Source organism: Eubalaena glacialis, chromosome 4, assembly GCF_028564815.1.
Source record: "Eubalaena glacialis isolate mEubGla1 chromosome 4, mEubGla1.1.hap2.+ XY, whole genome shotgun sequence".
Classification (NCBI taxonomy): domain Eukaryota; kingdom Metazoa; phylum Chordata; class Mammalia; order Artiodactyla; family Balaenidae; genus Eubalaena; species Eubalaena glacialis.
Window position 1 is genome coordinate 25,852,795 of NC_083719.1, and position 27,699 is coordinate 25,880,493.

General features: G+C 38.3%; 1 protein-coding gene across 2 annotated transcripts in view; it reads left to right on the forward strand.

Moving 5' to 3' along the window:
* The first annotated feature begins 2,398 nt into the window (after positions 1-2,398).
* Positions 2,399-27,699, forward strand: part of CDH6 (cadherin 6) — a 126,959-nt gene continuing 101,658 nt past the window's right edge. The window contains exon 1 of one of the 2 annotated variants that reach the window (XM_061187683.1): positions 2,399-2,471. The gene's annotated coding sequence lies outside the window, so the exon portion shown is untranslated. Of the gene's footprint in view, positions 2,472-2,714; positions 2,750-27,699 lie in introns of those variants that run through there. The other variant, XM_061187684.1, reaches the window with a different exon arrangement.

Sequence of the window (27,699 nt, forward strand, 5' to 3'; positions counted from 1 at the left end):
GGCAAAGAGCCTCTCATCTGTTTACCTCTAATTAACTTCTGTTACTTGGCAGCATGTTTTGGTATGCCAGAGGATGAACTGGAAACAGTACTTATATGACACTGGATAATCATTTAACCTTAGTAACTCTCGGTTTTTTAATCTCTGAAATGAGAATGAAATAATTCTGGATATTTATATCACTTCTGTAATTGAAAAGTAATAATGATTGTAGTAAATATTGCTAGAAATCCTCAAAAATCACCCAAAAATCTTTTTTAGTATTAAAAAGTGCTATCCTTTATGTAATTTAATGTTGCCACTTGAATTGTTCCAAAGCAAATTGATTGTTTATCCATTCTTAATAAAAAGTAGTTGTTTTAACCACCTTTGATATGTAGCTTAGAGGGGTTGGAAGAATAGTATATTGCAAACAATTAGAGATTTCCTTTGTGAGATACAAACTTGTTCAACAGGGGGAACATCAACTTCACTATTATCCCACTTTTACCATAAAAATCAGTTATTCTGCATATATTTCTGCAAAAGGCAGTCTTAAAATGTGGCTTACTTTTATTGGCATATATATATATATACATATACACACACACACACACACACACACATATAGCCACAGTTCTACCAGTAATATTTCTGACTCTTCTGCTTACCAGTTTTTATTGCCTTGGACATGTTAACCTATGCAATCTCATCAACAATCTGTTTCTTTTGCCCTAATGGGGAAAAATCGGACCACTTGCTGAAAGAAGATTTCAATAAAATAGTCTGTGAAAGTACTTTGTAAGCAGTAAAGGACTATACAAACATAAGGAGCTAGTATTTCCAATTAAATGTGTAAGAATTCATAATCTGAGGAACGGAAGCGGCTTTCTTCTCGCCTATCCTTCCTCCACAAGAGTCTGAATAGCTGTATGAAGACAAAATGTTCAGCCTCTTTTTGTAAGTTGGTGGCAATTCTTCATTAAAGGAAGATCTTTTCAAGAAAGAAATTCAAAGTCTTTCCATCTTCCATGTGTGGAACATCTGTGCTAAAACCATTCCATGCACACATCTTTGAAGCAGTGACTGCCTAGAGGAAATACTTTGATTTTGGCTTTATTTAAATGCCTGAACTTCTATTGGAGAAACAAAAGATTTTCTAGTAAGAGCTCAGTTGGGAAGGAGACCAACCTCCAACCTGTTTAACCACTCAGAAGCCAAAGCAGCCTGGATTTTTTTAGTGCACCATGCAATGAAATCTCCCCACAACTTACAGCATACACTAACAGCTGGTTTGGGATGCTACTGACCCGGGGTGCAATCACTGTGGTAATTAGATTTAATTTTCCTAATCTAACAGTGCCTGGCTCCATCATGTCTATATCTTCTATGTAGAAAACCATTACTCTCACTTAATAATACTTTGACATGCTTAAGATTTTTGCAGCTTAGTTCCCTAGTATTAGAAATTACTTTTTGGTCACTGTAAATATAGCTATGCAAACTGCTATGTGTACCAAATAGTTTAATTTGGAGATTATGCTACTTCAGGAACTTTCATCTTAAACTGTTAAGCAGACCTGAATATCATTATACACTCTTCTGCAAGTCTTTTGCGTTCTTGTAGTTAACTCATTCAGAAAGATGGAATCAGCCATAAGTCAGTGGTGAGCCTGAAGGGTTTGGGATTTGAATGTTTCTGCAAGCCCAGGGAAGCATGGCTTCACTCTACAACATCCTGGGGTTACTCACTCCGAAAGAGTAACAGAGATCAGAGGACTATGTGAAAAACCTGTCTTCCTGGAAGGAGAGAAGGAAAGACGCGTCTGTTTCTATGCCTGCTTGCGCCTGGAGAACGCCTGTTTATGTTGTGAAGAAAAGCCGTCAGTATTGATATCTTAGGAGACCGGGTTTGTTTTATGTGTGTGCATGTTATGCGTGCTATAACACGAAGCTGACCAACTGATAGCGCGACGAGGTACTGGTGTCCCTGGGAATTGTAATTGCTCGGTCGGTTAAAAAAAAAAAAAAAAAAAAAAGAATATCCAACCGTTGCTAATAGCACAAGGTGCATTTTGATAGTATAAAGGAGGGAACAGACGAAGTCATGCAAGTTCTGAGTATGTCTTAACCCTCCAAAAAATAAGAAAGGAAAAGAAAGGAAAGCCTGTGGCAGAGGGAGTGTTACAGGGAGCGAATTGCTCAGGACTTCAAACACAGGGAGTCATTCTGTCAAGGGGAGGGGGCGGGCGGGGGCAGGCACTGGGCCTAACAAAGTCCTCCTCTCTTTGCTCCCTCCCACTTCATTCACTTGCAAATCAGTGTGTGCCCACAAGAGCCAGCTCTCCCGAGCCCGTAACCTTCCCGTCCCGAGAGCTGCAGTTTCAGCCGCGACAGCAAGTACCGCTGAGTGGGCGACCGCAGCGTCGGCGGAGGCAGGAGCAGCCTGGGCGGGTCGCAGGGTCTCCCCGGGCGCAGGAAGGCGAGCAGAGGTGGGTTCGGTCTCAGTTGGCGATGGTGCATGCCTTTTCTTTTTTTAATTCTGTAGCGTTGATGGAAGCCAATCAGAATGAGAGCCATCTCCGCCCGTTGGGTGCCGCACGCTGGAGTTGGGAGGGATGTTCAGCCTGCGAGCCCGGGGCGGGGCGGGCGCTCAGGTCCGGCTGCGCGGACGGCGCTGCTGGCGCTGCTGGCGCTGCTGGCGTTGCTGCCGCTGCCCAGAACGAGCGCCGGTTCCCGGGGAGCTTCGGCGCCGCTCCTCCGCCTTCTGGTAAGACCGCGGCGGGGCTTGGTGGGGGCATATGTGACGGGGCCGCCGGGAAGAACCCACTGTCTTTCTCTCCGCCGGCAGAGGCTGCCAAGGGAGCTCCGGCATTTGCAAAGTTGTCTGCTCAATTACCAAGGGCGCTGGTGCGTGCAGGACCCGCAGAGCCGTTTGGGGCTTGATTTATTCCCACCTGCCCACATTACAAGGGTCTGTGCAGGGACTGCTTTGGCCGAGTTACATTTCTTGGTTTGTGGGCTAAAGCAGAAAATTAGGTAGCTTGAGAACTCCCGAATGCTCCCAATAAGGAAAACTTAGGCTAAAGAGATGACTTGTCTCAGAGAAGAAGCTTTAAAAAAACTGTTAGCTTGCACGCTGGGGGCAACGCCTGCCGGCTCACATAGGGCAGAAATGCTTAGGTTGCAAGGAAAGTCCAACGTTGGACTCTTGCACACCATCCAGGGAAAAGTCATATGGAAGACGGAGCTCGCTCGTGCTCTTCCAAGGCTGGCCAGGCACAAATCTGGGGGATAACGCCTCCCCCGGACTGGTTGGAGAACAAACCAAGTGCGCCTGGTTTTAGGTGTCCGATGCAGGAAAAGTGGAGCCCCCAATGCGTTAATTACGGAATTTAATAAGAGGGAACGTTGCTATGTTGTGTATTGCAGAGCTGGGATTACTTCTGTAGTTATTCTTATGCCCACAGTTATCGGAGATCTCGAGATGGGAGATGCTGGAAAGGTCAGCGTCCTACTCAGAAGTGTTGTCACTGCTGCAATAAAATCTGTATTTTATGGGAAGTTATATGCAGGTCCTTGTTAGTGCAAGGGGCTGTTCACCTGAGTGAACTACAGAGAACATCCAAGTACCAAGAAGTTTAATCATCCGGAATAGCCACACATTTCTCTCTCCCTCTCATTTTTTTTTTGTAAAGACATTTTAATTGATATTCACACTATGGAGGTGTATCATCCCGTGTCTCAGCCAATATTCATTTTCACTTACTGAAGCACATAATGTGGGAAAGAAGAGGTTTTTTCCTGCAAAAAATGTTGCTGGAGTGGCTGATATGTACATGTCTGACTGCTTTGGAGGGGTGCACATGCAAAATATGGGCTTTCTGAGTGGTTATAATCCAGGGGGTGCAAAATCCTCCCTGTGTGGGAAAAGGAACACAGGGATATACCTTGTTAATGCACAACTCTTCTAAGAATGACGAACAAATAAGCTTATACAAACGGTGACCAAGGATTGCTTATTTCCTTTCTTTTCTTGCTGATGCCTGTCCCTGAAAAGGAAAACCTCTGGTATTTTACTTGAGGAGAAAAAAATCTCTTCCAGTTTGGCTTGAGCATCATCCTTTGTGTATCAGCACTTGCATGGCTCTGTGCTGGCTGTTTTTTTAGAGAGCCATAAAACAAGTGGTGTGAAGAAAGGGGATATGATCAAGCAGGAGGAGGGCAAAGTTTATGCCAGAGGCCAGATTTTCAATGCAGAGCTCAGAAACTTAAAAGAAATCTAACAATTTACTGGAAAATGCAATCACACAGGATTGTATCTCACCCCCTTTTGCTCTTTGGTGTGCTCTAATTAAAAAGGTATTGGGGGGAAATAAAAGGCAGGTCTTTTTCTACCTGTTTTGATGGTTCATGGCATACTTTAGAAGCAGAGGAAGTAACCCATGTCTTCAGAAAAACATGAGAAGCAGCAATACATTTCTGAAGGAAAACAGCAATGGTTAGTTCTTCTGTACTTGTCTACAATTATCTTTTGCTACCATTATAAGTGACAGACTGGTGTCTCTATAGGGACTTTTAGTCCCTTTACTATCTGGCTTTTACATCAATTTATTGCAATTACATTTCTTAATGCTAACTCTCCAAAGGTAATATATAGAAACATAATCATTTTCTACCAAGTTGCCTACTATCAGAAAATGGGTATAATACCTCCTCCACCCACCACTTCCATCAGCTTTGCAAGTAAAAACTTAATCTGAGGCACTCTTCCTTTTTAAGCAAAAATCTATCTTGCAAAATATTGCTCTGAGATACTTGAAACGGCTAATATCTCTAGAAAGCACAACTACAGTACCAGGACATCAAATGACACTTCCTTTTTACAAATGTATCAGTAACTTGGAACAACAGGTTCTGAATATCTAACTAGAGCTAATTGAGTGATTGTGCTACATAAGGATAAAAAAAAGAGATAAAATATGACAAATAATCTGAATGAAACCATGTTTCTCCCTAAGGAAGTAAAATGTGCAGTCCCCCCTTCTGGCCCTTACTCGCTTTGCAGTCGTGAATGCCAACTTACAGAGGCTAAATCTTTTGAACTAAGTAAACTTTTTTTAGTTGGAAGGGACCTCTAGTGGGTTACACCATGCATTTCTCCCTGCAGTTCAGTTGCATCATGGATTTTGTTATTTAAAATAATACGCACATAACAGCTTTCCCTTCACTATCGATATAAGATGTTCCTTATTTTTAACTTTGCCAAGACTGTACTTCTTTCACTCAAATTTACCCAATAATAATAATGGCTCAAAAAGCTCCACATGAAGAACCCCCACCATGGGGGTTCATATTGCATATACGAAGCAATATTTGCAGAAAAAAATTAATTAACCTTTCAGAGATCCATGAACATCCACAAGTTATACTGAACTAGAGGCTTCTATTTTAAAGAAGTCCCCATTCAAATAAGCACATATTAAAAGTCCAAAAGATGCTTAGATGCATGTGTCACTCTTATTCCAGGAAGGGTTCTTTATTTCTCTCTTTGATGTATCACAACACATTTTAGGTAACCTAGTCCTTAAAAAAACTCTGCCTGGAACTCATAGTAAGATAAGTTCTACAGTGGTGAATCAGCCTTTTCTGCTGACAGTCTGCAGGTTTCAACTTCCAATTTAAAAATCTGTTCCAAAGTTTGAAATGTGTTCCAAATGAGATAACATCCGGCAGAAGCCAGTTGCTTCTGCTGCTAGCTTAGTCACAGCAGCCCATTCTTTGGGGTCGATCAGAATTAGGGTCTCGCTTATAAAAATAACGAGCAGTAACTCAGTCTGAATTGCATTTTTTAATAGTGTTTCAGCCTAGCTAGCGTCTACTGAGCTTACCTTATTTGCTTCACAAAAAGGTGAAAACGTAGATAATCAAACCTTCCTGGTTTAAATCTTTTTCTGAATAATGATTCTAAATACAAAGACTCAAGAACATCATGCTAATAGTGAAATTGCTGAAAGAAGAAAATTAAAATTCACCTACACACAGAGCACCCAGTTGTGACACTATTTAGAGAAGAAATAAAGAAATGTAGGGTTTGGGTTGGTTTTTTTTTTTCTCTTCATTCTTTTCTTTTTTTCTCTCCATTAGGATTTTTTGTTTTATTTTGAACACAGATGAGAATTTGAGAGAGTTTCCTAGATCTAAACAATATTTTTGTTTGAGCTTTCCTCTTATGAAGATTAAACCGGCCTACATTTTTAAAAGTTCCTATTCCTAAGGAATGCTCCCCTTTTCAAAGCAATCAGATGAGAAACCTCAGGTTTTCCCTAATTAAGGTATACAGCCAAAAGTAGATAGTCTTTATAACCCCATCACTCACAAAGTAGAGAGAGAAGGTAAGAGGGGAAAAGTATAAATAATCCTTCAAAAAGGTGGTACACCTTCATTTACTACAGATGTAAATGGAGTAAAGCTCTTTAAGCCAAAATGATTAGGTCAGAGGGGACCAGATACAGTCTGTATTCTAGCTGTTCAAGACTGAACTATGCAGGAAATTTTTAACTCTTCCAACAAAGAAAACTAACTGAAGAATGAATGCTGTGAGCACACATGCAGTGGACGCATATGCAGAGGGTTCTGTGTCCCCCATTCTCACAGATTATTAGAGATTATTTTACCTTGTTGCATCTGTTTAATATCATTATACTAAAACTGTTGGGTGCTCATTTCCTCTATTAATCAGATCACCTTGCTGAGATTTATAAGAGGAAGAGTTTAATTAAAGCCAGATTGTTACTATTAAATTTGATGTGCAGTATAAATGGGCAACATGGGTCCCAAGCTTTTCCTACCATATTCAGTGCTATCTTGTGGAAGAGAACAACTCAGGTAGAAGATGAGGAACATAAAGCTAGCCACACCACAGGGTATAATTTATCTTCATATTTCATCACTTGAAAAAGCACTGTGTTTTTCTCCTTCTATAATTCCCTAATTTGGTAGATCTGCCCAAAAGATGTTCAGGAGACCTAATAAATGATAGGAATGGAAAACAGCAAGAAAAAATTAACTTGAGGACGTGTCCCAGTTGAGTAAAATGAAAGGAGATGAGGAGGTGAATTTTTACATAAGAGGAAAACATATGAATAGAAATAGAATTAAAATTGCCATTTTTATACAGGGTGCATTTTCCACTTTATAAATATTGCTACTATTAAATACAACTTTATAAACATGATTACATCATTAACATGTTTATAAATACTATGCTTCTCTACCATGGAATGCAAATTTGAAAGTTATCCTTTAAAAAATCACCATCTAAAGGAAATGATCCTGCATGGATCATAAAATAAGCAGAGGAGTACATTTTTAAAAAGTGGTCTGAAATCCCAGCAGAATCAAAGAAAGGTTTTCTTAGTGCTTTGAAGAATATCGACTCCTTTCCTTCTATTATCTTTATTGTCCTGCGAGCTAAATAGATATACTGCGTGTCCTTCTGACACCTGCAACCCAAAGTATCCAGAAGTGATAAAGACCAAATATAAGTCATTCATTTGGATTCTATATGTGGTATAGCGTGAAGAAAGACTGAACTAGCAGAACAGCACACCCCTACCCCATACATGACTGATAACAAATATGGCAAATATATTATAAAATGTGTATGTGAATATATATATATATTCAGCCAAGATTAAAAAAACACCAGTAAGTTCAGAATTTTTATACATCCAAATAATGACGATGATAATTATAAAGTAAATGATAATAAACCTTTACTGAGCTTTTCTACATGTCACACACTGTTCTAAGTATTTTACATGCATTCTGTATGTTAATAATTATACAGTAAGTCAAAAGGAAAATGTTATACTTGTATCCTTTTAAGCCCTTTTTTGGTTTGAATTTCTAGGAAATTTGTTTGAGCCAAGAACTTAATGAATGTGCTGTTAACAAACACTTGTGGTATCTTACAAGTAAAAGTGTGACTCTCTGAGAAATACAAAGCAGCAGAGAGCATGGGAATGAGTGGATTATTCTGAGCAGAGCAAAGCAGATTTTTAAGGCTGAGGAAAATGTCTGTAGGTTATTCAATTTTTAAAAACCACTTGGAAGCATGGATTAGAGTTTATAATTGTAGTAAAAAGGATTGTGTGGGCCATTTTTCTGAGCATAATAATGGTACTTTTTATAAGAGAATAAATTATCTTCTCTTGCCTTCAGAGAGGGCCTCAAGTTGGAGGGGATACTTCAGGAAGGTAGCTAAACATGACAACTATTTATTTCATTGACAGGGGGCTTCGCAACCTCACTGCACCCCCTGAGGGCCTCAGTCCTTTCTTAGTGCATTGACAAACTCACTATATGCATAGCTCTGGGGACTGTAGGTAGAGTTGAATAAGACTGTATTTATTTCCTTCCTTTTCTGGTGGGTAAAAATAGTTATTTTCTTCTTTTATGACCACAGTTTTGTTATTTCATTCCCATCACAGTTCAGTGTTTGTTCTGAATCATGTCTTTACCAAGTAAAATTTTACAAGAAAAGGGATGATGGGGGGAAGCAGGAAGGAGAAAGGAAGAAAGACATCCTCTTAACAATACAATAATATTATATATGGTTGACAGTGATAAGCCATTTTCATTAAACTCTATTCTTTCTATTACCACCATTCAAAAAGTCATGTAGTTAATCCAGCCTTCATGGACAGTTTGACACTTAGAAATATAATCAGAGAATGTGAGACACAGAAAGGAGCTTAGAGATGACTTTACCCAATGCCCCTCATTTACATTGGAGATACCTGATGACCAGAGAGATGAAGTGACTGGTCCATGGATAAACTAAATTCATTTTGTTCTTTATCTCTATCTTTTCTGTAACTTGACTTCTAGTTATGGAGTATTATGACTTTTTATCATCTCCACTCAATTCTGGCATTAAAAATTGAAAGAGGAAATTTAAATCTATAATATTGTTATTTACAAATATGCTATGAAGGAGCAGGCATGGAAACTTATGGAGAAAAGAAGGATTTAGACATCCTTAGGAATTTTATGTGTTCGTACCTTTTGTAAAGCTCCTATTGCAAAGAAGAACTAAAATTTTCCTTCAAAATTTTGACCACTACTTAGGGCACATGATAAAAATGTAGGTTTTTGTTTTATTTGTAATGGCTTGATGGTAATTTTGAGTGAACTTTATCTAAATCAGTAATTCCTCAGGCTATCCAAAGTCAAGTGTGCATCTTTGCCCAAAACAGAAAAAGTTTATTGGTCAGTGATCAGATATGAAACATGATGACAACCTATTTATTATGTTTTTCATAACTCTCAATTTATTCAATTTAAGGACTCAGTGACCTTCCCACTTCTTTGGAGTTACAATGGCAGTTTTTTCACAAAAGTGTATGGATAAATTATATTGTTTTTTTCCCTTGACAAAATTAAAATCTGCAAGCAACCCAATGTCAACCCTCCCTCCTTTAAAAAAATAACTGTTAATGTTCCATGAAATCCAAAAGTCTGAGGACCACTGGGTTAGATAATGAATAACATAATGTTGTAAAATGACTGACTTAGTCTTTTACTTGTTTGGATGAGTAAAAACTAAAGGGGAATTACAATGATAAGTCAAATAGATGGCCCAAAATATAAAGTCGTTCAAACAAAAGTTATCTTTTGATCCCTTAATTAAGCTTTATAGAGATTAATAATAACATTTGGAATACTAATACAACCTTTGACTATATTAATAGGTCCTCCAAAATTGTGCTTTGCCAAGATGATGGCCAGAATGTATCATCAGCAATGAATTCGCCTACTTGATTTCATAGTGGATTATTCAGTAGAAAACAAGAACTTTTAAATTTATATCTAATTTTTTTAAAAACCCAGCTCAATTTAACTGTACACATTATTAAAGGGGTATCTTTTTTTCCTAAAAGTGAACTACATATAACTGTGAACAAACACAAATTTTCTAAGGTGTCAATTTGTATTTTAAGGTATGTGTTGTTACATCAAAAAGCAATTGCCTTCTAGCTCATAGTACAGATTTCAGTCATGAAAATGAGCTTATCATATTTTGAGCTGCAAAGCTTAAACCGCCTTTGCAGGATTAAAAAAAGAGAGTTTTATTAATCTACTATCATCCATTTTATAAAATGTTTGGCACTGCTCAATTTCACATTCAACTAAAATATTCTAATCTCTTCTTAGCAACAGGTTCTGATTTAACACTGATCAAAACCGTGTGGTCAGACTAAGTAATCACCAATGTAAAATGATAAAATTCACCAAGACTGGTATATTACTGCTGATCCTAATTTGAATCAAGTAGAGCTACTATATCTTCCAGCAATTATTCGCTAGTAAATTACTTGTACAAAAGTATCTAGTTGGGATTTTGTCAGTGTTTCATAAAGAATTAAATTCTATGAGGAAGGCCTTGTGATAAAGATCAGTGCCACAGTTTTACTCTCTTTCTGACTCATATCCCTTTTTATCAAAAGAGAGATGTTTGGGGCAGGTCATAATTAAGACAGCAGAATGAAGGGGTCATTTACTGGTAACTGTCGTCAAGAGGAGGTGGTCCCAAACCTCCAGATCCAGAAAGTACCAGCTCTGCAATAATTTTTGCATTCAAGGAACATGTATTTACCTGCAGGTAAACTGCCTTTGAAATAAGTGCAGGCATGCCAAATACAGGTCCCACATTTTAAAATTTTGTGTCACGATACTTCCCTTTCTTCCTCAACGTGCTTTTAATTCTCAGATGCCACATTCCAAAATATCTTTACAAATAGCACCATGGTTTATGTTTTAACTTTCCCCCCTTGAATTTAAACATGTGTGTACTTTGTGTTCTAAAAAAACAATGCAATTAAGTTTAAGAGATGACCCAATAGAGGGAAGGACACTGCTAGATATCTAGTAATCGTGTGAATAACCACTTTTTCACCAAATAGAATGCTAAATAGGACAGTTACTTTACTTAAAAATATGAAGTTGAAAGCTACGTAAGAGTAAAATGCTCTCAAGCGACTGAGTTTAATGTGATGTAATGAAAGATTTTTATATAGTGGACAGAGAGGGGAGAAATTATTGAAACCCTATGCTGGGTTAATTGTGCACCAAACAACAAGAAGTTCGCTTTGCACCCTGGATGTTCTGAACATTAATAGAGCATATGTCTGCCTCCCAATTTGTCACTAAATTAAGATAGATTTTTTAATTGCTTATTTTTTCTTCTTTCTCCATATGATAATCATGGCTGTTTAGAGAAACCAATCACGAAAACAAGAGCCAAACCTGCCCTGCTTTGTAATTAAGAAATAGGCAATAATATCCATGATGTTATCAAGAAAGACTTTAAAGCAAGTGAAATTTGGGCTCAACAATCCAAAGAAGCAGCCACAAGGCTCCCACTCCTCAGAAGATACTGCACTTGTCAAATACTTTCCAATTTAGTTTTCACCTGATTGACAAGTGCTCCTAAAAACAATGCCAAGACTTTAGGAAATTTTCTTGATTCCCTGTACAGCGAGAGCCCACATGATACAAATATAAGATGCCTTGTGGAATGAATAAATACAGGTTGGGAAGATAGGAGAAAATGGTTTTAAAATATCACTTCTTCCATCTCAAGATCACAGTTTTAAGATGAAGGCATCACTAGCAAATGTAAGCATATAGCGAAAGCTCAATAAATGCTTACTGTGAAATTCTTCTCATACAAGCTGCAGAAGATTCTCTTAAATAAATATTTCTCCAATTTATTTCAAGTTTATTCACACCAGTGAAAAAATATAACTTTTCTATCCTGTGCTATAGTTTTTAATAATTCTGACTCCTTTAAAAGGAGTCAGTTTGAAAGGAAACCCTATCAATGGTGTCCTGAGAGCTAGAGGGACTAGGCATGTAAACAGAGCTACTCAGCTTTCAAAATTGGCCACCAGACCTCTTCTTCCTCCAGGCAGATTTTTATTAAACTTGGTATTAAACAATGTTGCCTTGAGCCTGATTAACAATTTATGCCTTCCTAAACAGATTAACAGAAGTCTGCCGTTTTGATTTTTTAATTCTTGATTTGTGTTTGGAAACAGGATGTTACCTCTGAGTTTACACTTTAAATTTACGTATTTTATTTTTCAGAGTTCAAACCTAAACTAAACATTGTTCTTTCTGAATTTTTTTTCTTTTACAGTTTTAGTATCCATGTGTGCTACTGTATATTTTCTATGATAAATAAAGCAGTTGCTTTTTTTGCTAAGTGACTTTTCTTTTTTTACCTCTCATTCAAATAATCCTAAATGTTCTTTTTAAAATATTTTGAATCTATTACTTGAGAAAAAATAAGAAAGATTATTGGGAAAAATGAGTAGAATAATAATAAAAGCTAACACTTGGCACTTACAATATTGCAGGCTCTATTCTAAATGGTTACATGAATTTAATGTTCACAACAATGTTCTGAAGTAAATACTGTCAATCTTCCAATTTTAAAGACAAAACTGGGAGACAGAGCACTTAGGCAACTTGCCCAGTGTCATACAGCTAGTACTTGTCAGAGCTAAAATTAAATCCTGGCAGTCTTGATAGCCCATACTCTTAAATATTAAATTCTAGTGCCTCTTATGCTTAATATATATGTATATATATATATATACCCAAATAGATGGTAGATAGATGGATAGATTCAAATGTTTATATCTCAAATCCAAAAATAATGTCAAAGGTGTAGAGATTTACATATATATACACACACACACACACACACACACACATATATATATCTCCACATACATATATATGCAATATATATAACGTGTACATTTTTCTCAGGACTCAAAAAATATAATTAACATCTTTCCCTTTCATGCCTCAATGAATTCATCAGTATATTCCCACAACAAGTTAGATCAATTAATTATAGCCCAAAGCAGCAGATATCAGCCTCACAAAAGCCTTTTAGCTTTAGGCCAGGGTTTTCACTTTAATTTGAGTCAGTCTTACAATCACTTACTGTTGGTCCCAAGGGAAACCTGGCAAGAGTGTTTGGAAAGTTCAGACTCAGCATTCATTAATTTATTCATTCTATAATATTTATTGAGACCCTCCTGTGCCCAGTGCTGGAGAGACACTGGGTGATAAGACAACATACACTAGCACTTTGAGGGAAACAGATTCTTTCCTCATATTCTATACAAGATAAATCCCATAAGAACTAAAGATTAAGAGTGCAAAATAAAACTGTAACTTTACTGACAATTAGGTAAATATATATTTATAATCTTGGGATAGTAATGGACTTCCTAAGCATGAAGCCAGAACTTGAAAACAAAGTGAAGGAAGACAGCAAAGTGAAGGAAAGCTTGCTGTAGTAATAAAAGGCCAATCAATAGTGCCAGCTTTGTATAAAATGAATAGGACATTCAGAGTTGATTATATTTGTCTTCTCCCCATACCTGCATCTTACATGAACATGGAAATTAGCCTTTAGTTTCAGTATATTATGATTTATAGGGTCTCTATTCATTTTAAGATTTGGTTTTTGACCTCCTGCCCCAGTTTAGAAAGAACCACCACATCCCTCTTCACTACCAAAAGCTTAGTACAGTTTTATTTTTAATAGCATGCCTCAGAATACTTTCATGTTGTTTCTTTCACTAATCCCTACAATTCCCCCAATGAGTTTGTGGTACAATATAAAGTAGAAATACTTTTCAGCAAGAAATCATTTTACACAAGAAATTTAAGATTTAGGTGATGGCATTTCAATTTAATTCAATAACCATTTAATTAACACTTAAGTACAAGACATTGCGTTGGGTGCCATAGATAACACCATGACATCCAGTTGGTTACAATATGTATTTAATACAGGCATACCTCAGATATTGTAGGTTTGGTTCCAGACAACTGCAATAAAGCAAGCCACATGAATTTTCTGGTTTCCCAGTTCACATAAAAAGTATGCTTTCACTATACTGTACTCTATTAAGTGTGAGATAGTATTATGTCTTTAAAAATGTACATATCTTAATTTAAAAATACTTTATTGCTAAAAAATGCTAACCATCACCCGAGCCTTCAATAAGTCGTAATCTTTTTGCTGGCGAAGGGTTTGAAATATTGCGAGAATTACCAAAATGTGACAGAGACACAAAGTGAGCAAATGCTGTTGGAAAAATGGCACCAACAGACTTGCCCAATGCACGGTTGCCACAAACCTTCAATTTGCCAAAAACAGTAACTGGGAAGTATAATAAAGCGAGGTGCAATAACAGGAAGTATGCCTGTATTAAATAATACTGCTAGAAACTGCCATTTTAGAAACTTATTCAATGAATAGATAGATATTCTGTCAGGATTCAATCTTTCAGTCATGAAATAGATTAAGGTCTACCACTGCTAAATCTAGACTTTAATGTGTTGACACCCAAGCTCAGTACCAATATTAATATTCAGCTGGTGTACACCAGAACAGCTGTCCAGGTTGCTTACCTCCAGTGTCCCCACTCATCTTCACTGACCGAATGGCACTGGATCTTCAAGGAAAAGGGCAAGAATCTGTTAGTCTAGGAAACTTTCCCTGACTTCCACTCACCTGTCCTGGACTCACCTTAGATTTTTCACTGCATGATCTTATAATAGCCTTTACTTAGCCTCAGTGCAACTGTAAACACGTTGTTTCAAAAGCATCTACAAGATTGTTCAGGTCTCACCTGTCACACTGTAAGTACCTAGAGAACAAGGCCTCTGGGTCTTACATTTATCACTAAGGCCTAGCACTGTTTTTGACAAATGATGTTTGTTGAAAGAAGAAATGGAGAGTATTCATTATAAAATTCTGGACTACCTTTATATGCTTTTACATTATTCATGTTGAATGTTAGTTTTTGTTTCTTGTAACCTGATTTCCTTTGAAGATATTGCAGGAATACACTTAACAAGCAAGAAAGGTCAGTGCCAGCCTCCTAGACAGCCCAGAACAAAGCGGTATACCCAACAGAAGGGTGAGGTCCCCAGGATGACCTTGGTGCCTGCGGCCAAATGTCCGAAATAGGGTTACAGACCACTGATGGGTCTCCTAATACAATACTTGAATTTTTTATTTGGGATGTTTTCTTATCTAAAAGTTGCAATTTCTTTGGTCACTCCACCCCAAGGCATAGAATTGTTTAGAGCTTTTATTAATGTGTTCAGGTTGAAAACTAGACCTGTGTATATTTTCTCTCTTTGGTGTGTAGGCTAGCATGATAAACCTTGGTTATCTTTTGGTTTATTATCCACCCATAATAGTACATCAAATGGAATCTACAAAACAATCTTATGTACATGTTTTATGAGCAAAATCATTTTTCCCCTAAATTCCTACCCTGGACATGTTTCTTGAGGTTCTATAGGAAGTCTAATACCAGATTCTACATACCTTGTTATAACCTTGAACAGGACTGCACAAAATAGACTGAATTAAATTCAACTGATTATGTAGTCCTGTTTCATTCCTTAAGTGGCAGCCAATGCATGGAATGGGATCTTCATGAATATTATTTGGCAATGAAATATGCAGTTCAGCCCAGCTCTCTCTGAGCATGCGAAGTGTTTTGTAAGGTTTGAGATGAAGTGGGAGAGGTTTGGATGATGTTCTTTATACTTCCTCTATTTAGTGTGATATCCATCAGCCTGAAGTCAAAGGTACATGGAGAATTTTAAACTTACTAATCAATAGAAGTTAGTTTGTTTTACGTAAGTGGATTTCCTAGAGCAGAATAGGTACCATGGTACATTCTGGACAATTTGTCTCTTATATCTCACCACTATGGGAAACTGTAACTTCCAAGGAAAAGGAGTAGAACTATGGGTTCAGAAAAGTTAAGAAAGTGAGTCCCAACATTGCTTCTCTGCCTCTATACCATTCCATTGGTTAACACTTTCAATCAGTAACATCTTGCGTTAACACAAGTAACCTAAACATTGTAGGTACAGCCTCTCCCACACTTCACATCCCCAACTTTAGAATGATAAGTAGAGAATTAAAGGATTTTCCGGAGTGATTAAGTTATTGGGGGTAAAGGGGAAGCCAATAAGTACGCCTACTAACAGAGGAAAGGCAATCAAAAGTAAGCTATAGTAATTCATGTTCAGCATCCTAAAAATCTGATTACTTCTTACTCTTTCTCACCAAGTATTTTCAGCTTGTGTATTAGGATGCTTTGGGCTATGGGTGAGAAAAAAATCCCATTTCAAACTGGAAAGAAATAAATACAATTATATTTTACAAAAGAGACAGTCCATAGAAACACAGGTTCCAAGTGATCCATAGATGACAGGAATGATCAAAAACTCTAGATCTTTCTGTTTATCCCTCCTGCCATCTTCAGCATCAATGACATTCAACCAATGATTTCCCTCAAACTTTAAGATGATTGCCAGTGGCTACTGGGACTACATCCTTCCTTATTTTTGTCTAGCAGAAGAGAGAGAAAAACCTCTCTCACAATCAAGGATTAAGGGTAGTATCCTTCAGTCAGACTGAGCCAGTTCAGGACATATGACCACTCAATATATTATTAATTGCTGGGAAATCCCATGTGCTAACTGGTTTTTTAGACTAAAGATCTATTCTTGGGATCAGCTTCCCTTGATTTTATTTGTGTGTTATGTGTGAGGGTGTGTGTGTGTGTGTGTGTGTGTTTGGGGGAGGAAAGATACCTAGACAAAACTGGGATTCTATCAGGAAGAAAGAAGATGAGAAATGGGTGTTGGGTAGTTAACAAACCCTGTCTACTACAATTTAGCCCGAGAATCAGTATTACTCTAAGTGAAAATCTAAGTGTTACATAGGTGAGGGATTCAATGGAATTCAGTTTCATAAACCATAGCTTTAGAGGTAACAGATAATAAGACCAAAACCCCCCTATTCCATCAAGCGAGGGGTACCTGCAAAATGGCAACTAGAGTGATACTAAACCATTTAATGACCTCTGTTTCTATCTTTTATTTTACTCTGTGCATGACGTGGGTTTTTGGTGTATTTGTTTGGGAAATTTACTGACTAGAAATACATCACTGTCCAAAAAGAAAACATTTTTTTCATCTAGGGAATTGAGGATTAACTAGCTGGAAGGGAAATATAATTTCATTTTGTTCTCATAGTCTCATTTAGAAAATAACCTTAAGAGATTCAAAGGACATCATGCCATGTGAGCACTCTCCTTGCTCTCAAGGGACTTGGCCTGGGCTTTAACTTTTCTAGCATTTTCTGAAGTGTTTTCTTAAGCAACATTTTTGCCTTTAGCACTGTCCTAACCACTGGAGCTTTAAGAAATCTTTAAAAAGTGTTGTTTAAAAATAGCATCACAAAACAATTTTCTTTTCTCTGCCTTACTAAAAATATCCCAAATCTTTCTTTAAGAATTTTTTTTTTCTTTTCGGTTTTATTTGAAAGGCAACTAAGCTGAAATGCAGATGTTTATCTAAATCCAAGTCAAAACGGTATGAGAAATAATTACAAAATGTAAAAATGAAAGCTCAACAGAGTGCTGCCCCTGCTATTTGGGTAATTTAAGGCAAAACTGAGGTTCTGGGGTTGCTTTTTTACAAATTAGTTTACGTGGATGTGCTGTATGCCACACAACAGGATGTTCTGAAACATCCTGTAATAAAGTCTAAAATCTTACATTTTTTTCCTCATCTTATTTGTGTTCCCTTAGAACTGACCTTCCAACAGTGAGTTCACTCACCTCTACAATTGTTTAACTATGATAAAAACGTCTTTTTTTTTGCCAAGCAATTTAGGGGCAGAATTAAGGAGCCATGACCATAAAAGCTTCAAATTTAAGTAGGAGATGAGTTACATGTGAAATTTTGAGGAAAGGGGGCATTGAGCTCTTAAACTGTCCTACTTTGCATGACAAAGGGAGTCCCAGGTTGACTGTGTAGGTACAAATACTTCCCAGCTGGGCAGATGACCCTGTTGGATGTTTCTCTTAGTGCATTTTTCTCCTATAAATGAGGATAATGATAGTTTCAACTTCAGAAGGGTGTTGTGAGGAGTAACTGAGATAATGCTAAGCATGTAGGAAGCACCCCCAAAATATTAGGTGTTTCTGTTGCTGCTGTTATTGTTATCGTGACTTATTCCAAATATTCAATCAATTTGAGGGTCCTGGGTATTTTTAACATGCTACAAGTTTTGTTTTTTTGTTTTTTTTTTAATTTCACTAATTGAAATGATGCACATTTTTTATGTCACCAACGTAATGTGCCACTGAGGGCAACATGCCCATAATTCTATTCACTGAAACGGGTTTTGGCTGACACAGTGAATGTGCCAAATGTGGCTTAAATTCAGAATTTCCTCAAAGCCTCTTCAGCACCGTTCCCCAGAAAATCTGCAACCCGAGCTGGGCTCCTCATTTGGGTTTGCAAAGGTGTGAACTAACTGCAGCCAAAATGAAGTAAAAATTGTAGATATGAATTCTGTTCAGCACATCGTTCTCTTCGGGATCTTATTCTAACCTGACGGCCAGCTGCCCTTGCCCATGTGGCAACGAGTGGAGGAAAAACGCAAGAGACCACAACTCTGGCCTCGGAAACACGTGGCGCTGGCATGAGAAGGCACACATGCACGTACACAACAGACACACACACCAGCTCCACCACCAAGAACACCTCAATCAGGGGAATGAGAAGGTTCTGGTTCAAAATGGCGACGTCAGACATCCCCGACCGCACTCCTCCCACGAACACAGGGAACCTACCGCCACAGACAGAACTACTTCCTCTGAGAAAAACCCAAAACCTGGCTGAGCAGCTCCTACCAGAGAAGACCCACATGCAAACAGGTAGGAGACGTCGGGGCATCATCCCGCCCTAAACCGCGGCCCCCCGGCGCGGCAAATCGGGAGGGAACTCAAAACCGCAGCTTCTCCCTGAGGAGCGAAGAGTTTGAACCCCACCGCCCGCACCTGCACCGAAGAGAGGCCCCCAAAATATCTTTGAAGACCAACCGGGCTCCGGTCCACTAGTCCCACAGGGCTGACGGATCAGAGAATCGGCTCTTACGGGGCTCGCAGGGGCAGGACTCACCTGCCGCAGGCCCAGCGCGGGCGGAGACGAGGGGCGCCGGCATCCGTGTGGGAGCCCTTCACTTGCTTGACTCACGGCTTAGCTTCTGCCTGAAGGGCAGGCCTCTGATTTGACACATACGCTGGGGGCAGCTGTGGAGCTCCTGAGAGGGAGGCTGGCAGGCTCCACCTCTAAGCTCTCTCAGCCCGCGCCCCAGCCGTGGCGCCATCTTCCCGCCTTCGCGCTCGCGCCTCCTACCCCTTTCCTCACGCCCCCTCCCCCCATTCCTCGCGCCCCTCCCCCTTCCTCGCGCCCCCCTCCCCCTTCCTCGCGCCCCCCTCCCCCCCTTCCTCGCGCCTGTCTCCGGGTGGGAGCTTTCACGCACGCCTGGTGCCCGGGCTTTCAAGGCTACCGCCCAAGGACACCTCTTAATTGCCCGCCTCTGGTGACGGGGGGCTTACGTTCCTGGATCTCGGGGACAGTTCTTGGCAGGCTGCCACCCTGGGCACTGCGGGGACAGCACAGGGAAACCCCCTACCCGTTCCAAGAAAGAGGCCCATTTGTCTGTCTTGGAACTTGGGCTGAGGGGTAGGCTTCAGATTTGGCCCAGAACTGGGGGCCCAGGGCCCTGCTCTCAGGGAACGAAGGCCAGTGCATGCCATCATCTCTGCATTTGACCTCCACCTCTTTACAGCTGGCAGTATCTCTCAGACAGGGCCTTATACCCTCACCTGGAGCCCGGATTTCTGGCTGCCACCCAGGGGACACCTCTGGATGGCCTGGCACTGAGGCCAGCAGGGTTTATGCTTGCAGTCCCATAGGGCTAGATCTATGAGGATTAGCCTTTATCATATAACGTTTACTTTTATGTTTATAAATATAATTATATAACTATAAAAATTTGCAGTGTAAGTTGGTTTGTGCCATAAGAATAATAGTAAAGTCTAGTCAGAATAAAATTAGTATTACTTAGAGACTTGCAGAAAATGTTATTTCAAATTTCAATTCATATACATAATTTTTGCAAAGTGTGTGTGGTCAATATAAGACATTCAAGCATAAAAATTACATTAGATTAAAATATGTGGGGGAAGTTGAATGGAAAGGAGCTCATAACAGAAGGAATGGTATAAAATTTCAGACTGTTAAAATGATCTCGTGCAAACATTTTTAGATGAGGCATTGTAGCTCTTGAACTGCTATTGTATTAAGATTCCACTGGAAAATTTTTAGAGTGATTTGATAGTTTGTTTTACTGTTAATATTTACAATTGGCCAGAAATTACATTATTTTCAACAACTTAAACTTATAGTGAAATATTTTTAACTGTTAACAAAGTGGAAGAAATACGTAGTTTTTTTCAGTATTATTTTGATTAACATGAAAGCAAAAAGTTTGAGGTCCCCTATGGTAGGCTGTGGAAAACTAATGTGTACATATACCACTCGTATTGGTAGAACTTTAACTGACATGCTTTTGCTCTGAGACTCTGGTTCATCCCTAAATTCCTCAGTTGGGGCACTTTTGTAGCTGGCATTAGATTTCCCAGAAATCTAGTCCAGGTAGCTCTGCAGCAAGCCCAGGCTGATTCCTTTGTACAGTCCTTCCCCTAACATGAGTGGAGAAAACGTCAGACCAGCAGGTCTCTCCTGGCAGGTTTCCAGTTTTAAAGTCTCCTAAAAACAATCTATTCACCAAAAATAAGACACACAGACGCAGACCCAGCTGCGTCTAATTCTCTATTTCTCTTACTCTATAATATGGTTTTACTAACGATACACTCGATTTACATTATTAAACATAATACTTATTCTAATAGTTTTCAAATTATTAATTTAGATTTAAGGGGTTTTACCTTTTTTTTCTAAAAACAGTGAGTGGCTGCATGTGTTATATTAGTATTTGGGGCCTGCATCGGATACCGCTCATGCACCATTTCAGATCTCCTAACTTCCCCTGTGTCTCATTCCAGCCACTGCCATGACAACCAGTTGTACTCATATTCTGACCCACTTTTTGCAAGTGCACACCTTGCTTTCTGCCCTGGGGCTTCTCTGTTGATACCACAAAGTGAGACACTACAGGAACCTGTTCCATGTTAACCCCTATACAACCCAGAAGTGCAGGCGATTTGTTTCAGGAGGTGAATCTTTGACAAATCAAGGCTTGGAGCCTATGGATAAGTGTTTCTCCCTTTCTTCCCCAGGAGAGATGGTCCTGAGATGCATTTCATAGGATTTCTAGGATGATCCCATGAAGTGGTGGCCGACTTGATAACACTTTCTTGTAATCATTCTCCTTTCTCTCTTTGCTGCCCCAAAATTCTGTTCTCAGGAAAAACAGTGCCCCACTCCAGAAAAAATGTGCATATAAAAGATGGGGGGAATGAGTTACAATTCTAAAAATCAAGGCTACCAGCTTATTTTTGTGGCCCAACTACATGCCCCTGAACACCTCCCTTTGCTATTCCCATCTCCTGTTCTTCTGATAGTCATCATTCATTCATATTCACTCATTCATTTATTCATTCTTATTTTCAGCAAGTATTGAAGGCTTGCCTACTATATGCTAATGACAGCAGATACAATTATAAATATAACCCCTGTTTCCTTCACTGAGGACTTTACATCTCCAGGCAAATTCTCAAAAAGGACTGGTAGGGGACTCTTTGAATGCATTTTTCTCAAATCTGAAAGCACAGATGCAAGCTACTTCACTGGCTGGATGATGATGGGAAAGAACATTAGAACCCAAACAATGAAAGCACAGAAGGAAGGCTACAATATACCCACTGGAAAGCCTCTCAAGCAATACAAGTCTCAGACGTTCAGAGGTGAAACAGTGTATAGTTTACAGCAAGGATGAAAGGGCTAAAATGAAAACTACATCTCCAGACCACACACTAGATGTTGGCGTCTCCATCCTGTATGGAGCTCAGCCGGAAAACAGAGGTGCTGCTGAGCACCTCTGTTGGGTGAAGGGCTCTGGAGAGTGGGTGGTGGGGTGGTCGTATTGGAAAACAGCAGACTGTTAAGTGGAAGAAGCCCAGCCTGAGCAGTAAACTGCTGCTGAAACAGGTTTATGCAGAATGTGATTGTATGTCTTTTTAACAGCCTCTGAAAGTATTTTTTTAAAGCCTTTTCGGAAGTAGTCTCTTTTCCTGTTGTACTGTCAGTTGGCAGATGCCTCTGGGAAAGGGGGATCTGCTTTCTAAAAGCCTCTTAAATAATGTTGGTTAAAAATTACTTTTAAAGCTGGATAGCACCTTGCCCTCTTCCTCTCACCCTCCCCAGTGCCTTTCTTTTTCCCCAGCCCTATCTGATTTGCCAATTACTTTCTTCAGAATCCTCTCTCGTTCTCTTGACACCTGTGCTGACAGAACATCCCGTCCTGGCAGGCAACTGCCAATTCTCATCGGAAAATGATTGCTAAACATTTCAGCACCAGCTCACAAGAAGAGTTCCCCCCTCTGCCCATTGGCACCATAGAAACCACCATTATTCTTCATAATTGTGAGTCCCAGCCCTTCTCTTTGTAACTCTCTACCCCTGTGGCCTTCCTCCGTTCTGCAACAGCGTGACAGGGGAGGGCCTGTCTTCAAAAGACGATGGCTTACCAGAGGGTGCCTTGAGGGCCAGAAAGGTGCACAGAAGGAATCTGTGCCTCAACAAAAAAAGCAGAACAACAACAATAACTGGACAGCACAGCAGGCTGGGAAAAAGCCAAACACACTGGGCAGTGCTGGTGATTTCAGAAAGAGGTCACGGGGCATATCAAACAACTAAACCATTCTTGTTTTGAACGTTTTTCAGGATTAAATCCTGCAGGCCATTTTCATACGTTTTAAGGGGAATAAAATATCATCCATGTATTTTTAAAAGTCATTAATTAAGTTTAGCTCTGACACCCAAGAGTAATGGTCCCTGACCTGAGCCCTGACCTCCAACTAGGGATTTCGGGTGAGGCTAATGGTTGTTGCACAGTCAGCTCTGTGTCACATATTGAAAAGAGGTCAAAGGATGACTGCTCCCTGCAAAAAAAAATAATAATAACCTTTCTTAAGACACCATTTCATATTAGCATAGGCCCATATGCTCAGGATCAGAAAGAAATTGTGTTCTATCGAAAAGAAGTAACTTTGGGAGAAAATCACATATGAAGCTAAGGCATTTGGCAATGGAACTACATTTCTGTAAACCTTTATTTACTGATTGCAGATAAATCTTGACCTGAAATTAATGAAAAATGTGAGCATGTCCTAGTAAAGTTTTGGAAACTCATGTGCACTGACAACTTTGAATGATTTTGTACTATGATTTTCCTCTTGCTACTTTCAAAATGTATAGCATCAAAAAGCTTGAAACTTTGATGTAAAAAGCGTTACAGTTCATATTAGCTCATTCCTGAAATCCAGTGGAAATGGATCAAGTCACACATGTGAATGATTAGATTTAATTGTTTTTTATCTAGTTGTGACAATTGAAATTATAATCCTGCTGCTGAGGAGATATTTTACCCAATTTGGGATAAATTGGCAAGAATGAGAGCTATAAATTCCTTTCTACTATAATTCTTTCTGAATATTCTCTAGAATAATGTCTGTCTTTAATATATTTTAACTATAATTACTAGAATAGTTCTTTGTTAAGCACCAATCAACTAGTTAGTGATGGTTTACATGATACTTTACTTTTTTATTGAAAATATTTAATGAATTTTTAAATCCTTTAAATACAGTATCACATAGAATTAGATATTATATTTATTGAGCCATAATAAACTGCTGCAGGTATGAATATTATTCAACCCATTCTTCAATATAGTTTCTACACCGGATCCCTAAAATAATTTAAAACATTTAACTTTATTAGTAAAAACATGCCATTAAGAATGCAGTGAAAGTGATAGGTTTGGGGGAACCATCAAAATTTAGGCAATAGAAAATGTAAAACCAAATAGCTTGGGGCCAATTCAGTTCCTCCATGTAAAATAACGCTGATTAGAGCAAATCAATGTTTTGAAGATGTAGCCTAATCAAATATAATGCTAATAAAGTTAGGTAAATTGAGAATTCCACATATGGTGTGCAGAAGACTGATTACTCATTCCAAAACAAGGATTTTAATGTTTCTAGGTCTAAAATAGAGTGTTGCCTCATATAAGCAGATTCAGGGAATGATTAAGGTTAGGAGTCAGTCTTATGTGGATTCCCACTATCCATGTGACCTTGAGTAAATCATTCAATCACTATCCTTTTCCCTCAATGTCCTACTTTAAATTATTGTGAGGATTAAATGAGATGTATTATAAGGCAGTCACACAGTTCTTGGCTCACAGTAGTTACTCAATAAATCTTGACCATTTTGATTTGTAATATTATTTGATAATGATGATAATGATGATGATATTTGATTATTTTATACAAGTAAAAACATGACCCCTGAATCCTCCCAGTCTCATACACACACGCTCTCTCTCTCTGTCACACACACACACACACACACACACACAGAAACCAGCCAGCTCTCTTCGTAAAATCAAACCTGTATCGTCAAATTTGACAGTCAAGGAGGAAGCTCCACATGGGAACCAGGAGACAGATGACCTAAAACCTGTTTTTCCTGATAATGACTGTAATGTAAAACACAGTTACTATTGTAAAGTGAGAGGTAGGCTTTTTGATTTTTTCAAAATCTGTGCCCTCCTACACCGGAAGTATGAAGAGGTTTTACATGTTTGCAAATTCTACCAGATAGCCTACCATATTATTTAAATAACTCATTTATGCAAACTCTCAGTACATTTTTAAAACTTATATCTGACATTTTTTTTGAAAACTTGAGGTTTAAAAAAAATAAATGAGACAGTTTCTGGGCTTAAGAAGTTTGTTTGCAATCTAATGTTTATTTTGTTGATTTGGCTGCACAAAACCATTACAGTAAATCTCTTGGGGAAAAAATATTTTGTTGCTTTTAATATAGGAGTCAGCAATCTAAGGCTCTCAGGCAAAATCCACTGCCTGGTTTTGCATAGCCTGCAAGCTAAAAATGGTTTCACATTTTTAAATGGTTTAAAAAAATCAAAAGAATAGTATTTCATGACAATTAAATAAAATTCAAATTTCAGTACCCATAAATAAAATTTTATTGCGACAGATCATTTGCATATTATCTATGGCTGCTTTCACACTACAATAACAGAGTTGAGTAACTGCAACAGAGACTGTATGTAGGCCACAAAACCTAAAATCTTTACTGTCTGGCTCCTTAGAGAAAAAGTCTGCCAACTGCTGCTCTATTATAGCAAACCCTGCTACCAAAAAAAATTTTTTTTGTATAAGCATCCTCCAACCTAGGAACAGGTTTTATACTAAAATTTCATTTGGAAGTCAGTTGTCCATGAGAACCAAATAATAAATGACAGTTTGATTCCTAGGCTAACCCACAAATGCTGATTAACTTATAATTTATTTTAACTGTTGTACTAAGAGCCTGAGTTATGAAGTTTGGAAATAGGTGGCCATAAATTGCAAGAAAGAGGAGGAAAAAATTTCCATAACCTTTTCCTGATTGCAAGGCTATAGCTGGTTACGTAGAGTTCTTGCTGGGTGCTCCCATGCCCTTTGAGCAGAGGAGCTTTGTATTATGTATTTTTGTATTCCTCACAGTACTTAAACAAGAGCATTTGTAAGTGCACAATATATACTTGTTAAATGAAATGGGATCTATTTATTTCTACGTTATGTGTGCTGAATAGTCGACATGGCCTCAACTTCCCCCATTTTCTCTGTCTCTTATTATTAGGCATAATTTTCATAAATTTGGATCCTTTTGAAAAAAAATAGCCTTTTTGACTTCGAAACCTAGACCAACTTTTCAACTTTTTCCACTGCAAAACCATATACAGTGAGAAATATATTTTACATCACAACCAAATGCACACATTCACATATATTTATAACCTTAAAGTTTCATCAAAAAAAGAGAAACTTTTTACATGCAAAGCTCTCTTTTCTGTTATATTCTATTCCTTTAATTATTTGTAAATTCTCATCAGACTTACTAAATTGGTTTCATGACCAACTAATGGGTCACAACCCACGGTTTGAAAACCTGGGTCCATGATATTCAGAATAAAAAGCTGAATACTCACAAGCGAATTGAGTTCTTTCAGGACTATTAATTGAACACCTTGATAAAGCCTTGGTCCAGACACCACGCCAGACACGGAGATGTTGTGATCAGTAAGACATTCTCCCTCACCTCAAAGGACTGGATGTTTAGGTGGGAAGGTAGCAAGAGTGAAAGATGTGGAAGCTGAACAAAGCTCAGCTCAGCCAGGGGTACACACAGGTTACAGTATCAAGTTCCCAGCAGCAATTAAAGAATTCCCAGTGGAGGCGCAGCTTTGCCTCTATTAAGTTAATATTTTAATTAACTTTGGATTTAGGACATGGCTTCCTGTTCTGCTATTTAGATAGATCTAATCACTCCCCAAAAATTTAAACCAGTTTTTGAAAGTAGAAAAAACTCTAAGATATATTTAGCTTAAATACAGACACAAATTGAGTATAAGTATAGATGATACTGGAATTAGGCATTTAGAAGTTTCTTTGCTTAAGTAGAGAAGGCATTTGTTTTTTCCATTGTCATTAAAGTCTTTTAAGCTCATTTTAATTCATTTTTATAACCAAATTACTAAATAATATTATTATAATACATTTGAAATTGCAGAGCATTTATAATTGTGGAAATACTAACTTGAAATATACTTGCAATATCTTTTCGTAACCATTACTATTTTAAGCTTAATTATATTATCCAGTGATGCAATTAGACATTTTATAAGCAGAGAAATTCACAAAAACAAAAAAAGTACACAATACCCAATTGTTGTATTTAAAATTATAGCTAAAAGAAAACTGAAAGAGGTTTATCTCACATGTCTTAAAGATTTATAGTTAATTAAAGTAAAACATGGGTAGGTAATTCCAAATGTACTGCAATTTCATCCATTTAACAAAGAACCTATTTTACTGGTATAAATTACAGATATGAGAAAACACACGGTGTTTTGGGTTTTCAAGATATTATACCCACTCCCATTTATTTTGAGAGAAAATTCCGAAATATGTGCCTCCCCCTCTTTCCCATCTTACTGGGCCCCCTTTGAGTTAGCCACACATTCAGTCCATCAGTATCCAGTCACCTCTGCTTCCCAGATATGCCCAGAATCCTTCTCCTTTCCTCTCTCTCCACTTGCAGAACCTAAGTCCAAACCACCATTTCCTTTTGCCTAAACTACCACAGAAGCCACCAAACTTGTCTCCCTAATTTCTCTCTCCTGCTCCTGTGAAATCCAGGCTCTACACAAAGAAAGAGTCATCTGTAAAATTTAAACCAGAACATGTTACTCATGCGGCTTCAAAAGCTTCAGTGCTCATTGACATATATACACTAATATGTGTAAAATTGATAACTAATAAGAACCTGCTGTTGAAAAAAATAAAACAAAATTAAAAAAAAAAAAGCTTCAGTGCCTCCCCCTGCACTTGGCTGCCCTCATTGTCCAACACCCCTTTCCTTGTACACTGTGCTTCAGTTACATTTAACTTCTTTTTCTTTCCCAACTGTGATGGTTAA